This window comes from Crinia signifera, chromosome 3 (assembly GCF_055691185.1).
Source record: "Crinia signifera chromosome 3, ASM5569118v1, whole genome shotgun sequence".
NCBI lineage: Eukaryota > Metazoa > Chordata > Amphibia > Anura > Myobatrachidae > Crinia > Crinia signifera.
The window spans coordinates 26,173,537-26,187,023 of NC_139219.1; positions in this window are offsets into that span (position 1 = coordinate 26,173,537).

Sequence of the window (13,487 nt, forward strand, 5' to 3'; positions counted from 1 at the left end):
TAAGTAAAACTCCAGAAAAGAGCACAGACCCCACATTGCAGCAAGTGCTTGATGCAATTACTAATTCAGAGACAAGACTGTCCGGGCAAATAACAGATCTTCAGTCTGAAATCCATCTTATTAAATCTGAATTTAAAATTGTCTCTGAAAGAATGGATAATGCAGAACAACGCATCTCAGCATTAGAAGACACAAATACCCAATGGCTTTAAGAAATTAACAAGCACACTCCAACAGACCTCAGAATTAAAAGGGAAAATTACTGAGATGGAAGGGAGGATGAGACGCAGTAATTTAAGATTCGTGGGCCTGCCGGAGAACACGGAGGGGCAAGATCCTATAAAATTCACGGAGAAATGGTTGATTGATACCATAGGGGAAAGTGCCCTTTCACCCCAATTTGCTATTGAAAGGGCCCATCGGGTCCCGTTTAGACCCCCTCCCCCAGGGGCTACTCCGCGTACCTTTATTGTTAAATTGTTGAACTATAGAGACAGAGACACCATTTTACGTTTAACTCGCAAAAATATCCCCCTGGTCTACAATGGGAATAAAATTGCTGTGTACCCCGATTATGCTCTGGAGGTCCAGAGAGATAGGGGCTAAATTTGGTGAAATTAAAAAAAGACTGCGGACTGCCGAATTAAGTTACTCCATGATGTTCCCATCGAAACTACGAGTCGTTGAAAATGATACAGTGCATATGTTCTCCACTCCAAAGGATGCTGCCTACTGGCTTGACGCTAAGTTCCCAGGAACTAAATAATTGATACATGTGTAGTATAATATAAATTCTCGTTTTTTCAATTGATACTATATTTCTGCTGGAGAGTCTCTCCTGCCCAGGGGTGGCTCCTAAATTTTTTTTTTCCAGCCCTTCGCACCTAGAGTTTCTTTTTCTTCTTCTTTTTTTTTTTTTTTTTTTTTTTTTTTTTCTCTTTTTGGGGTGGGGGGTGGTCTGAATAGGTATGCCTAAAGGGATTGGGTATACAGGGAGGGGGGCGGGGTTGGGAGGGGGGGATAGGGACACAATGGGAAGCATGTATTTACTTGATAATATGGATATGTTCTTGGAGACAGACTTCAGATACACGTATTGGTGGCAATGGTATAATGTTGTTATAAGGCTTGAACTGTCGGAACATTTAAAAAGGGCTAAAAATGGTTAAACTGTTAACTTGGAACATAAGGGGCTTAAACAATAAGATCAAACGTTCATTGGTAATGAACCAGCTCCGAACTTATGGAACAGATATTGCCTGTTTACTTGAAACCCACTTAGTGGGCGAGAAACTTAAGGCCCTTAAGCACCGCTGGGTTGGCTGGGCCTTTCATGCGCCATTCACGACCTCATCCAGGGGGGTTTCAATTTTGATTAGGAGATCACTCACCTTTATTAAAAACAGGGTAGAGATAGACCAGGGGGGCAGATATGTCTTTCTGGACTGTACAATTAACTCGAAGCCTTTACTACTATTAGCAGTATACATACCCCCGCCTTTTTCATATGACATACTTATTAAAGCAGTGGCATTTGTGGTGGGCAATCCCTCTGTCCCTGTAATCTGTACAGGGGATTTTAAACAACTTGTTAAACCCTGAACTGGACAGATGGAAAAGCCCAGCAAACAGCTCAGCTGGAAATTCCCCCTTTGCAAACTTTATAAGCGATGTTGGCTGGGTGGATCCCTGGCGGATTAAAAATCCTTCTACCCGTCAATATTCTTGCTTCTCTGCTACATATCAATCCTTCTCAAGAATAGATCTAACACTGGTATCACGCTCCTTAGTAACAGCTGTCCAGAACATAGAATATAAACCACGGGGTATCTCCGACCATTCACCAATTGTGGTGGATTTTTTGACCGCAATAGACAGAGGACAGGGGTTTTGGAAACTAAATCCCGCATGGTTGCAGTATTTAGGACTGGATAATAATATAACTACCCAATGGCAGGAATTCTGGGAAATTAACAGAGGTTCAGTTGGTGCTGCCATAGAATGGGATACATTCAAGGCTTATATGAGGGGAGTATACAAAAAACACATAGCAGGAAAGTGTAAAGAAAACAAGTTAAAAATACAGGAGATGGAAGCGAAGTGTTTGGAGTTGGAATTGATATATGTAACAACTAAAATGGATACTGATAAACAAAAGTGGCAGGAATCACAACGCATATGGTTGTCGGCAGTGCATGATGATAATACAAAGTTGATGTTTCAGCAATCATGTAAGGCCTATCAATCAGCCGATAAAGCAGGCAGATATCTGGCATATCTGGCTAGAGTTGAGTCTCCCCCATCATGCGTTGGTCCTATCAAAGATCCACAGGGACAGCCAATAGCCGACACACCACAGATTGGGGAGTTGTTCTGCAACTACTTCAAGGAACTTTATTCCTCGGAATCTAATAAAACTTTACAGGAGCTAAAAACACACTTAGATAGACTCGAACTTCCACAACTTTCTCACTCTGACAGCCAGGAACTTGATAGACCAATTGATTTGGAGGAAGTCCGACAGGCAATAAAAGAGCTGCCGGGAAATAAATCTCCTGGACTAGATGGAATTCCAGCTGAAGTGTTCAAGGAACATATAGATATAATTGCTCCCTTATTTCATGCTACTCTTTCTCGGTGTTTTGAGGATGGGGAACTTCCCAAAACAATGTTGGAAGCAAAAATAGTGGTTATTTTAAAGCCAGGGAAAGATCCTAGCAATATAGAGTCCTACAGGCCAATATCATTACTGTCTAATGAGGCCAAGATCTTGGCTAAGGTCCTGGCTGTCAGACTGAGAAAGTACATTCACAGAATAGTTCATCCAAACCAGGCGGGTTTTATGCCAGGCCGTTCTACAACTGCAAATTTACGCAAATTATTTACGCACTTACAACTTCCACCGGAAGTGGGAAGCCAACCAGCAGTGGTATCCTTGGACGCCACTAAGGCGTTCGACGTGGTGGAATGGTCCTATTTATGGGCCACTCTAAAAAGCGTCGGATTAGGAAATAATTATATTAAATGGATACAGCTCCTATACAACCACCCAACTGCTAGGGTATCTCTAAACGGTTGGACATCATCAGCATTTGAGCTTTTTAGAGGCACACGACAGGGGTGTCCCCTTTCCCCCCTGTTGTTTGCCTTAGCTATTGAACCCCTGGCACATATGCTGAGAACCCATAATAAGATCCGTGGAATACGCCTGCTACAGGACATGGATGTCGTGTCACTGTATGCAGACGATCTATTAATCTATCTGTATGACTACCGGATTTCTCTTCCGCTGGTATTTGATACAATCGCAGTGTTTGGGAGTCTCTCTAGTTTTAAAATTAACTGGGGGAAATCACATATTCTATATTTAGGCCCAGCTCCGGTTCAGACACTAGCTCCTCCCTTGACAATGGTTTGGGCAACAAAATTTAAATATTTGGGGATTCAAATTACCCGTAATACTGAAGATTTTATTCAGATAAACATTCTTCCAATGCTGAATTATATAGATAAAAAATTGAAGTCCTGGAGCAAATTACCCCTGTTAGCCATGGGACGTATAAATTTAATTAAAATGGTGCTGCTCCCACAGCTGCTATATATCATTCAACAATCTCCAATTTTTCTCCCAAAAGACATATTTAGAAAGCTTAATAGTAAAATGTCCTCATTTATTTGGCACAATACTCGTCCAAAGGTTAAACTAACTAAACTAATGATGAATAAAACAGAGGGAGGAGTAGGCCTACCAAATTTTCGCTTTTATTATATAGCCGCACAGTTGCAGCATCTAAGATCCTGGTTTCTGGAAGACAGTGATAGTGATATGGCAAGGGCGATAGTGGCAATGGCTGCGCCATGTCACTATCCTAGTAGCAGAATTCTGATGCCAGGTATACACCTACAAGATCCTCCTATCTTGAAACAGGCCATTAAGATCTGTAATGAGGTCAAAAAAATAATAGATTTACAAACCATAGATCCAACACACCCATTAGATGACTCATATACCTTCAAGGAGTTAACAGCACTTCAAATTAAAGAGGTATGGAATAAATATGGAATTTGCTCTATTGGCCAACTTTATAACCCAGGCGAATTAAAACGTTCGCAGAATTGATGTTAGAATTTAAGTTACCAAAAACATACTTATATAGATATATTCAGATCAAAGCGGCATTGGGCACTCAGTTTAACGGGTCTCACCCGACGTTGGCTGTGTCTCCGATTAAAATCATAATTACAGCGGCCAGGGGGATAAAATTGTCAGTAAAATATATAAATATATAAATAGGGACATGGAGAAAGAAAATATGGATAAGTTGAAGGAGAAGTGGGTGCAAGATACGGGTTTGATAACGCAGGAGGAGTGGCGACACGCACTTGCCTCAGTATCACAGGCTACTGGTGCCATAAGGGTACAACAAGTTCAATTTTATATTATACATAGAGCATATCTAACAGCAACTCGACTAGTAAAGTTTAATGCCCAAATATCAGCTATTTGTCCTAAATGCAAAAAAGAGGAGGGAACCTTTATTCATCTCCTATGGCAATGCCAAACTGTTTTATTATTCTGGGAGGGAGTGATTCAAACGCTGGTCGCCTCAGGGCTTCCTAGATCGGTCTTAAGTATAAAAGGTTGTCTCCTAAATATGACAGAATCGACACAGCTTGCATCAGGGGACCGTCAATATATAAACAATACTTGCTCATTAGCAAAAGTAATAATTGCCAGGAATTGGATGGCCAAAGAAGGACCAAACCTGATGAGTTGGAAAGCCTTAGTGAATTACACAATAAAACACGAAAAATATCTATATATGAATAGAAATACTTTACCCAAATACTACAGAATCTGGCATCGCTGGATAGAGCTTTTTCCTAATGATGTTACATAATGTAGATATACGCACTATGTTAATAATAGAAAAGTCACGATAGAAAGCAACTATATGAAGATAAGAAATATGGCACAAGACACTTTATTGAAATTTATGAATGAAGGATAATTGTTATTTTCCCACATATAAATATATAGCTAGACAAATAAGAATTTTCTAACACAGGACGCACGCACATGACTGTTTATATATAAATATGCCTTAAACTATTCCAAATAGGTAAACACAGAGGAAGCTGATAAAGCACAGGGTACTTTACTGTGGGTAAGGTGGGAAAGGCTCATTCATGAATGAAATTAATATTAAATATGATTCTATATTCACATGCACAATGTCACATAACTTAAGAATGATAAATATGGTTTGATATAAATTTAGGAAAATATGGCTCACAGTCAGGTCTAAAGCGGGAAACGTACAAATAACCAATGGCAAAGCTATAGTAATGTTTGTAATCGGTCATGAAAGTGATTAGACTGTGCTACCAATTAAAGTGTTAAAGTGTTAAAAAAAAAAAAAAAAAAAAAAAAAAAAAAATTCTCTTCAAGTAACACCATTATATGGTCATATAGTAAATATAACGGAATATTCTATTACGTGATAAATTATACTTAGCTTCCCAGGGGGGGGTCAGGGTGGTAGGGTGGGAGGGGTAAATGATGTATTTGTATGTATACATGTTAAATTATTGTAATTTTCCTTGATGTATGAAATTTTTTTTTGTATATATGCAATCATGTCATTTTTATTTGGAAGAAAAATAAAGATTATATATGAAAAAAAAAAACAAATCTCTACGTGCCCAAGTCCCTTTCTTATACATGCCTACTTTTTGTGTCTTCGCTAAATGGCACGTGTTCCATCATTTTTAGCCCCATCCCCTCCCTGAAGAGCTGGGAATGCTGGTATTTTACTGGAGGGGGAGGGGTGGGGCTGTTGCGCCTGTCCAGGAATGCGGGAGGCTTGCCTACCCTTCCAGTGGGCCTGGAGGGGGGCACAATTTTCAGGACCCTCCCAGGCTATTCCGAGAGGGTAAGTAATATGCTCTTTCTGTTTAAAAATAGTTAAATATTTGAAACTAGTTAGAAGCCCATCAAAATGCTGGATTCTGCCATGTACTTTTACTTTGAGCTGTGACAGTTTTTAGCCCATAAACACTCCACCACACCCCCAGTCCCTATCTGCTCCTACCTCCAATCTCTGTCTTCACAGCTCCCTCTCTCCATAGCCAGCACGTTTAAAAAAGATGTGTGTCCCTGCAAACATTGCTTTCACTTTCTGAGTAATTTGGTTGTTCGAGTGGCCTCTAGTGGTCAATGGCGGTCCTTCACCTCATCGAGGTGAGGAGTAGTTATCCATAGATATATACAGTTGTGCTCATAAGTTTACATACCCTAGCAGAATTTGTGATTTTCTGGCCATTTGTCAGAGAATATGAATGATAACTCACAAACTTTTCTTTCACTCATGGTTAGTGGCTGGGTGAAGCCATTTATTGTCAAACACTGTGTTACTCTTTTTAAATCATAACGACAACAGAAACTACCCAAATGACCCTGATCAAAAGTTTACATACCCTGGAGATTTTGGCCTCATAACATGCACACAAGTTGACACAAACAGGTTTGAATGGCTACTAAAGGTAACCATCCTCACCTGTGATCTGTTTGCTTGTAATCAGTGTGTGTGTTTAAAAGGTCAGTGAGTCACTAGTCTCCTGAAAGACCCTTGCATCTTTCATCCAGTGCTGCAAGTGTCTGGATTCTGGAGTCATGTGGAAAGCAAAAGAATTGTCAAAGGATCTGCAGGAAAAGGTATAACTGTATAAAACAGGAAAGGGATATAAAAAAGATATCCAAGCAATTGAATGCCAATCAGCAGTGTTCAAACACTAATTAAGAAGTGGAAAATGAGGGATTCTGTGGAAACCAAATCACGGTCAGGTAGACCAACAAAAATTTCAGCCACAACTGCCAGGAAAATTGTTCGGAATGCAAAGAAAAATCCACAAATAACTTCAGCTGAAATACAGGACTCTGAAAAAAAGTGGTGTGGTTGTTTCAAGATGCACAATAAGGATGGGCTGCATGGTCGAGTCGCCAGAAGAAAGCCATTACTACACAAATGCCACAAAGCATCCCGTTTACAATACTCCAAACAGCACAGAGACAAGCCTCAAAAGTTCTGGAACAAAGTAATTTGGAGTGATAAGACCAAAATGTAACTTTTTGGCTACAACCATAAACGTTACATTTGGAGAGGAGTCAACAAGGTCCATGATGAAAGGTATACCATTCCTATTGTGAAACAAAGAGGTGGATCGCTGATGTTTTGGGGATGTGTGCAGAGCCGCCGAGAGGGGGGGGGGGGGGGGGGAGCGGGTAGAGTTTACCTGGGCCCAGGTCTGTCAGGGGGGCCCGGGTCCGGACACACACTTTTTTCTTTTTTTTTAATGTAATTGGCTTTTCTTTTTGCCAGGCGCCGGGTCTGTCAGGTCGTCCGGGCGAGTTGTCGGCAGGAGGTGTGTGAGGAGGGGTCGGGCAGCTCTATGGACACTGCTGCTGGTTCCCTCCTCTCCCCTCCACTGCCGCACCGCCGCGGGTCCGGTGTCTCCTCTCGCAGAATATGCAGCAGGGTCAGCTGATGGCACGCACCTTTGGAGCTGCCTCAGCTGCTGGGAGCCCAGCCGACGCCGTACTAGGGCAGTGCTGGGACCGGGAGGCTGGGCTGTCTTGGGGGTGCCCTGCACCCCAGGCATGAACCCCATAGTGCTAGGGACCTGCTCTATTGAGGAGACCTTAACGTGGTGAGCAGGTAGATATATTTGGCCAAATGTATGCTAACATCCTCAGAAATGAATTATAAAAGGAATATATGTTAGCAGTAATGATTGCATAGTGCACCTGCAACCCCCCCCTCTGTTTTGCATCTAAAAATCTCAGCAAGGTAGCACCTCTCATTACAGGGTGTGCAGTCTAGGGCCCCCCTCTTTCCATAGTCTATATTGTGTATCCGTACACACCTGAAGCCTGAGATTGCTTCTGCCTAGATTAGCACCCTCCCCCACCACCCTCAAATGTTTTTAAACAGGGACTAGCAATGACTGCACAACTGTGATGAAGGCATAATTCCAAGTAAGTCCTAATAATCTATAAATGTCAGTTTTCTTGGGGTTGTTGTCTGGGTGCGGGGTCCCCTTGAGCTTGTCTGGCTGGACCACTCCAGGGCATCACTACTTTACACACAGTCTCATATAAACATATCATTTTTCTATGTATGTCCTCTCTTTTTTTATATGTATTCTTTCACATTTTTTCACAATTTTTTTTTTCTCTTTTTTTTTGACACACCCTTTATCACTATTAGTTGCTTACACATAACGTACATTCTATGACACTTTACACTCCATTACACTTCACAGCTATATTTTATTTATGTGATGCCCTGGGGTGGTTTTGCTGGGCTGTCTTGGGGGTGCCCTGCACCCCAGGCATGAACCCCATAGTGCTAGGGACCTGCTCTATTGAGGAGACCTTAACGTGGTGAGCAGGTAGATATATTTGGCCAAATGTATGCTAACATCCTCAGAAATGAATTATAAAAGGAATATATGTTAGCAGTAATGATTGCATAGTGCACCTGCAACCCCCCCCTCTGTTTTGCATCTAAAAATCTCAGCAAGGTAGCACCTCTCATTACAGGGTGTGCAGTCTAGGGCCCCCCTCTTTCCATAGTCTATATTGTGTATCCGTACACACCTGAAGCCTGAGATTGCTTCTGCCTAGATTAGCACCCTCCCCCACCACCCTCAAATGTTTTTAAGCAGGGACTAGCAATGACTGCACAACTGTGATGAAGGCATAATTCCAAGTAAGTCCTAATAATCTATAAATGTCAGTTTTCTTGGGGTTGTTGTCTGGGTGCGGGGTCCCCTTGAGCTTGTCTGGCTGGACCACTCCAGGGCATCACTACTTTACACACAGTCTCATATAAACATATCATTTTTCTATGTATGTCCTCTCTTTTTTTATATGTATTCTTTCACATTTTTTCACAATTTTTTTTTTCTCTTTTTTTTGACACACCCTTTATCACTATTAGTTGCTTACACATAACGTACATTCTATGACACTTTACACTCCATTACACTTCACAGCTATATTTTATTTATGTGATGCCCTGGGGTGGTTTTGCTGGGCTGTCTTGGGGGTGCCCTGCACCCCAGGCATGAACCCCATAGTGCTAGGGACCTGCTCTATTGAGGAGACCTTAACGTGGTGAGCAGGTAGATATATTTGGCCAAATGTATGCTAACATCCTCAGAAATGAATTATAAAAGGAATATATGTTAGCAGTAATGATTGCATAGTGCACCTGCAACCCCCCCCTCTGTTTTGCATCTAAAAATCTCAGCAAGGTAGCACCTCTCATTACAGGGTGTGCAGTCTAGGGCCCCCCTCTTTCCATAGTCTATATTGTGTATCCGTACACACCTGAAGCCTGAGATTGCTTCTGCCTAGATTAGCACCCTCCCCCACCACCCTCAAATGTTTTTAAGCAGGGACTAGCAATGACTGCACAACTGTGATGAAGGCATAATTCCAAGTAAGTCCTAATAATCTATAAATGTCAGTTTTCTTGGGGTTGTTGTCTGGGTGCGGGGTCCCCTTGAGCTTGTCTGGCTGGACCACTCCAGGGCATCACTACTTTACACACAGTCTCATATAAACATATCATTTTTCTATGTATGTCCTCTCTTTTTTTATATGTATTCTTTCACATTTTTTCACAATTTTTTTTTTCTCTTTTTTTTGACACACCCTTTATCACTATTAGTTGCTTACACATAACGTACATTCTATGACACTTTACACTCCATTACACTTCACAGCTATATTTTATTTATGTGATGCCCTGGGGTGGTTTTGCTGGGCTGTCTTGGGGGTGCCCTGCACCCCAGGCATGAACCCCATAGTGCTAGGGACCTGCTCTATTGAGGAGACCTTAACGTGGTGAGCAGGTAGATATATTTGGCCAAATGTATGCTAACATCCTCAGAAATGAATTATAAAAGGAATATATGTTAGCAGTAATGATTGCATAGTGCACCTGCAACCCCCCCCTCTGTTTTGCATCTAAAAATCTCAGCAAGGTAGCACCTCTCATTACAGGGTGTGCAGTCTAGGGCCCCCCTCTTTCCATAGTCTATATTGTGTATCCGTACACACCTGAAGCCTGAGATTGCTTCTGCCTAGATTAGCACCCTCCCCCACCACCCTCAAATGTTTTTAAGCAGGGACTAGCAATGACTGCACAACTGTGATGAAGGCATAATTCCAAGTAAGTCCTAATAATCTATAAATGTCAGTTTTCTTGGGGTTGTTGTCTGGGTGCGGGGTCCCCTTGAGCTTGTCTGGCTGGACCACTCCAGGGCATCACTACTTCACACACAGTCTCATATAAACATATCATTTTTCTATGTATGTCCTCTCTTTTTTTATATGTATTCTTTCACATTTTTTCACAATTTTTTTTTTTTTCTCTTTTTTTTGACACACCCTTTATCACTATTAGTTGCTTACACATAACGTACATTCTATGACACTTTACACTCCATTACACTTCACAGCTATATTTTATTTATGTGATGCCCTGGGGTGGTTTTGCTGGGCTGTCTTGGGGGTGCCCTGCACCCCAGGCATGAACCCCATAGTGCTAGGGACCTGCTCTATTGAGGAGACCTTAACGTGGTGAGCAGGTAGATATATTTGGCCAAATGTATGCTAACATCCTCAGAAATGAATTATAAAAGGAATATATGTTAGCAGTAATGATTGCATAGTGCACCTGCAACCCCCCCCCTCTGTTTTGCATCTAAAAATCTCAGCAAGGTAGCACCTCTCATTACAGGGTGTGCAGTCTAGGGCCCCCCTCTTTCCATAGTCTATATTGTGTATCCGTACACACCTGAAGCCTGAGATTGCTTCTGCCTAGATTAGCACCCTCCCCCACCACCCTCAAATGTTTTTAAGCAGGGACTAGCAATGACTGCACAACTGTGATGAAGGCATAATTCCAAGTAAGTCCTAATCTCTTATATATTTGGCTACATCTGTCACTCATCCCCAGAGTGTGTCTATAACGCTGGGCGGGGTCACACACCACCCAGTGACCCAGCCTTATAGACACACGCCAAATAGCCAAATATATATGAGAAAAAACCCTATACGCCACACACTTAACCCCTGCAAAACAACATCACGCTCCCAGACTCGATATGACACACATTAGGCTTAGGCAAATGATACATTAGGCAAATTCAGCCTGATACGCTCCCGGACAGTCTGCTCCGGCTCCGGCGCTCAGGGCAGCCTCGCGTCATCACAAGTCTCGCGGGACACAGACTGTGCCGTGACAGACGTGCGCCGGCTGCCTTCTGCTCCACAAACTCTGTGCTTAGCCCCGCAATGCCGCTTTGAGCCTGCACACGCTGCCTCACACCCCTGCCTGCCTGCGCCCGCAGCCTGCCACCCCCGCTAGCCTGCGGACGCTGCCTGCCACACCATCCGGACCCACAACGAATGTGGCTGATGCCTGCCACCACCTGCCGCCTGCACCCGCTGACTGACACCCCCTCCTGCCGCAAAACTACTCTGCCCGATGCCTGCCACCACAGCCCGCCTCAGCACGCCACCATTGCCCGCTGTGGACACCAACAGGCCACTCCCCTCTAAGCACCATGTCTGCCGACACCAACCCAGCACTATAACAACAACGGATAAAAGGTACTGTCGACACACAATTGTAACACCCCTTCATGTACACACACACACACACACACTTTCTTGCCACCACTATAACACCAACCCATGCACTTTACACCTACCTACACTTACAACACAGCAACCAACATCCATAATACAACATACCCCCCACCCCACAACACCACCACCCCCGCTCCCATTAGCGCCCACAATTGCTTTGTAAACAAAAAATTTGGCGCACCTATGCATACCCGCATGGACAGGGCTCCTAAAGGAGCCTCTCCTTGCTATATACGGAGCATGGAGGTGTGTGAATGCACCGTTACGCTGTGAGCCACACCACTTCCACAAAACACCCTCACCGCACTGCCCCTCGCCCACTGCCATGTGTACCCAGAGCCTACAATTGCCTATCCCCATCCCAGAATGACCATAGGCCCCGCCTGCTACGCCTCGAATTGCATTGTAAAATGCACACATTCTGCAACAATGTATAACCTGCTGGACGCAGGGACACGGCTCCTAAAGGATCTTGTCCGTGCAATGGACGGAGCCTCACTTTCGGAACATGCGCCCATATGCGCTGACCCACCTACCTCCCCCAAACCCACTCACCGCACTGCCCCTCACCTACTTACATGTGTACCCATAGCCTCAAAGCTATCTTTCAACCACTATAGCAACAACAGTCAGAGCTGCCTCCATCATGTCCGGCCCACTGGCTACAGCTGCCCAAGTGTCCCCATTGTGCGCACTGCTGCGCCCTCCCTCAGCCGTGTCCTGCTGCGTGACCGGGTCTCTCTGCTCTCTCCCTGCCCGGCGGTGACTGCGGAGGAGGAGGATAAGCAGCACAGTGTCCGGCCTACCCATGGCCGCCACCACCGCTATTGCCGCTGCGCTGGTTATGCTGATGCCACCTGCCTGCATCAACCCTCTCCCAGCCCGCCCGTCACAGCTGATGCTGCAGTGGAGGAGCGCAGACTCCTGGCTGACAATGCCGTGACAAGTGTCAGAGATACAGGGGGGCAGCCACAGTATGCACAGTATCCACCCATGTGCCACTACCCCACCCACAATACCACCAAGCACACTACCCCACACACAACAACCCCACACGCCCCCTCTACCACACGCGGCATACTCAGGCCTGCCCATGCACCACCCACACCCCACCAGACTCACCCCGTTCGACATCACACCCACACCTTGACTGTCACCAACGCACACCACACAACCCCCACTCCTACGCCCTTCCCCAACCCACACACAACCATCCCCCACCCAACTAAACCACCATCGCACCCACCCCTCCATCTCCAAAAGCACCAAACCAAAACTTGACCACACACAGGGCCCACCTCGGCTCCTGCAACTCTACTACTCGCACCACACCCACACCCCCCCTCACGCACCAATAACAAACACTCTCCCCCACCTGCTGCAAGCCCACACCTGCCAATAACCCCCACCTGTGGTACTAAAGCTCACACCCATGGCACCCCGAAGCAAGTCCTCCTCAACCTGCAGTACCCCCCTACCCAGCTGCACCAACACCGCATCCCCCACATGCAGTACCCATGCATCCATTCCTCCCCATACACACCACCCCCGCTCCCACACCCACAGCACGCCCCCGCACCTGCTATTCCACCACACACAGAGTATCCCGCACCTCCACTCCCCCACCCACACCACCCCCAAGCACCCTTGCACCCGACCCTCACCCACCCACCGCACCCCCACCTGTAACAACACCGCCCCTACCCCTCCACTACCCACAGAACCCCCGCATCCACGTGCGGCAACACCGCACCCGCCC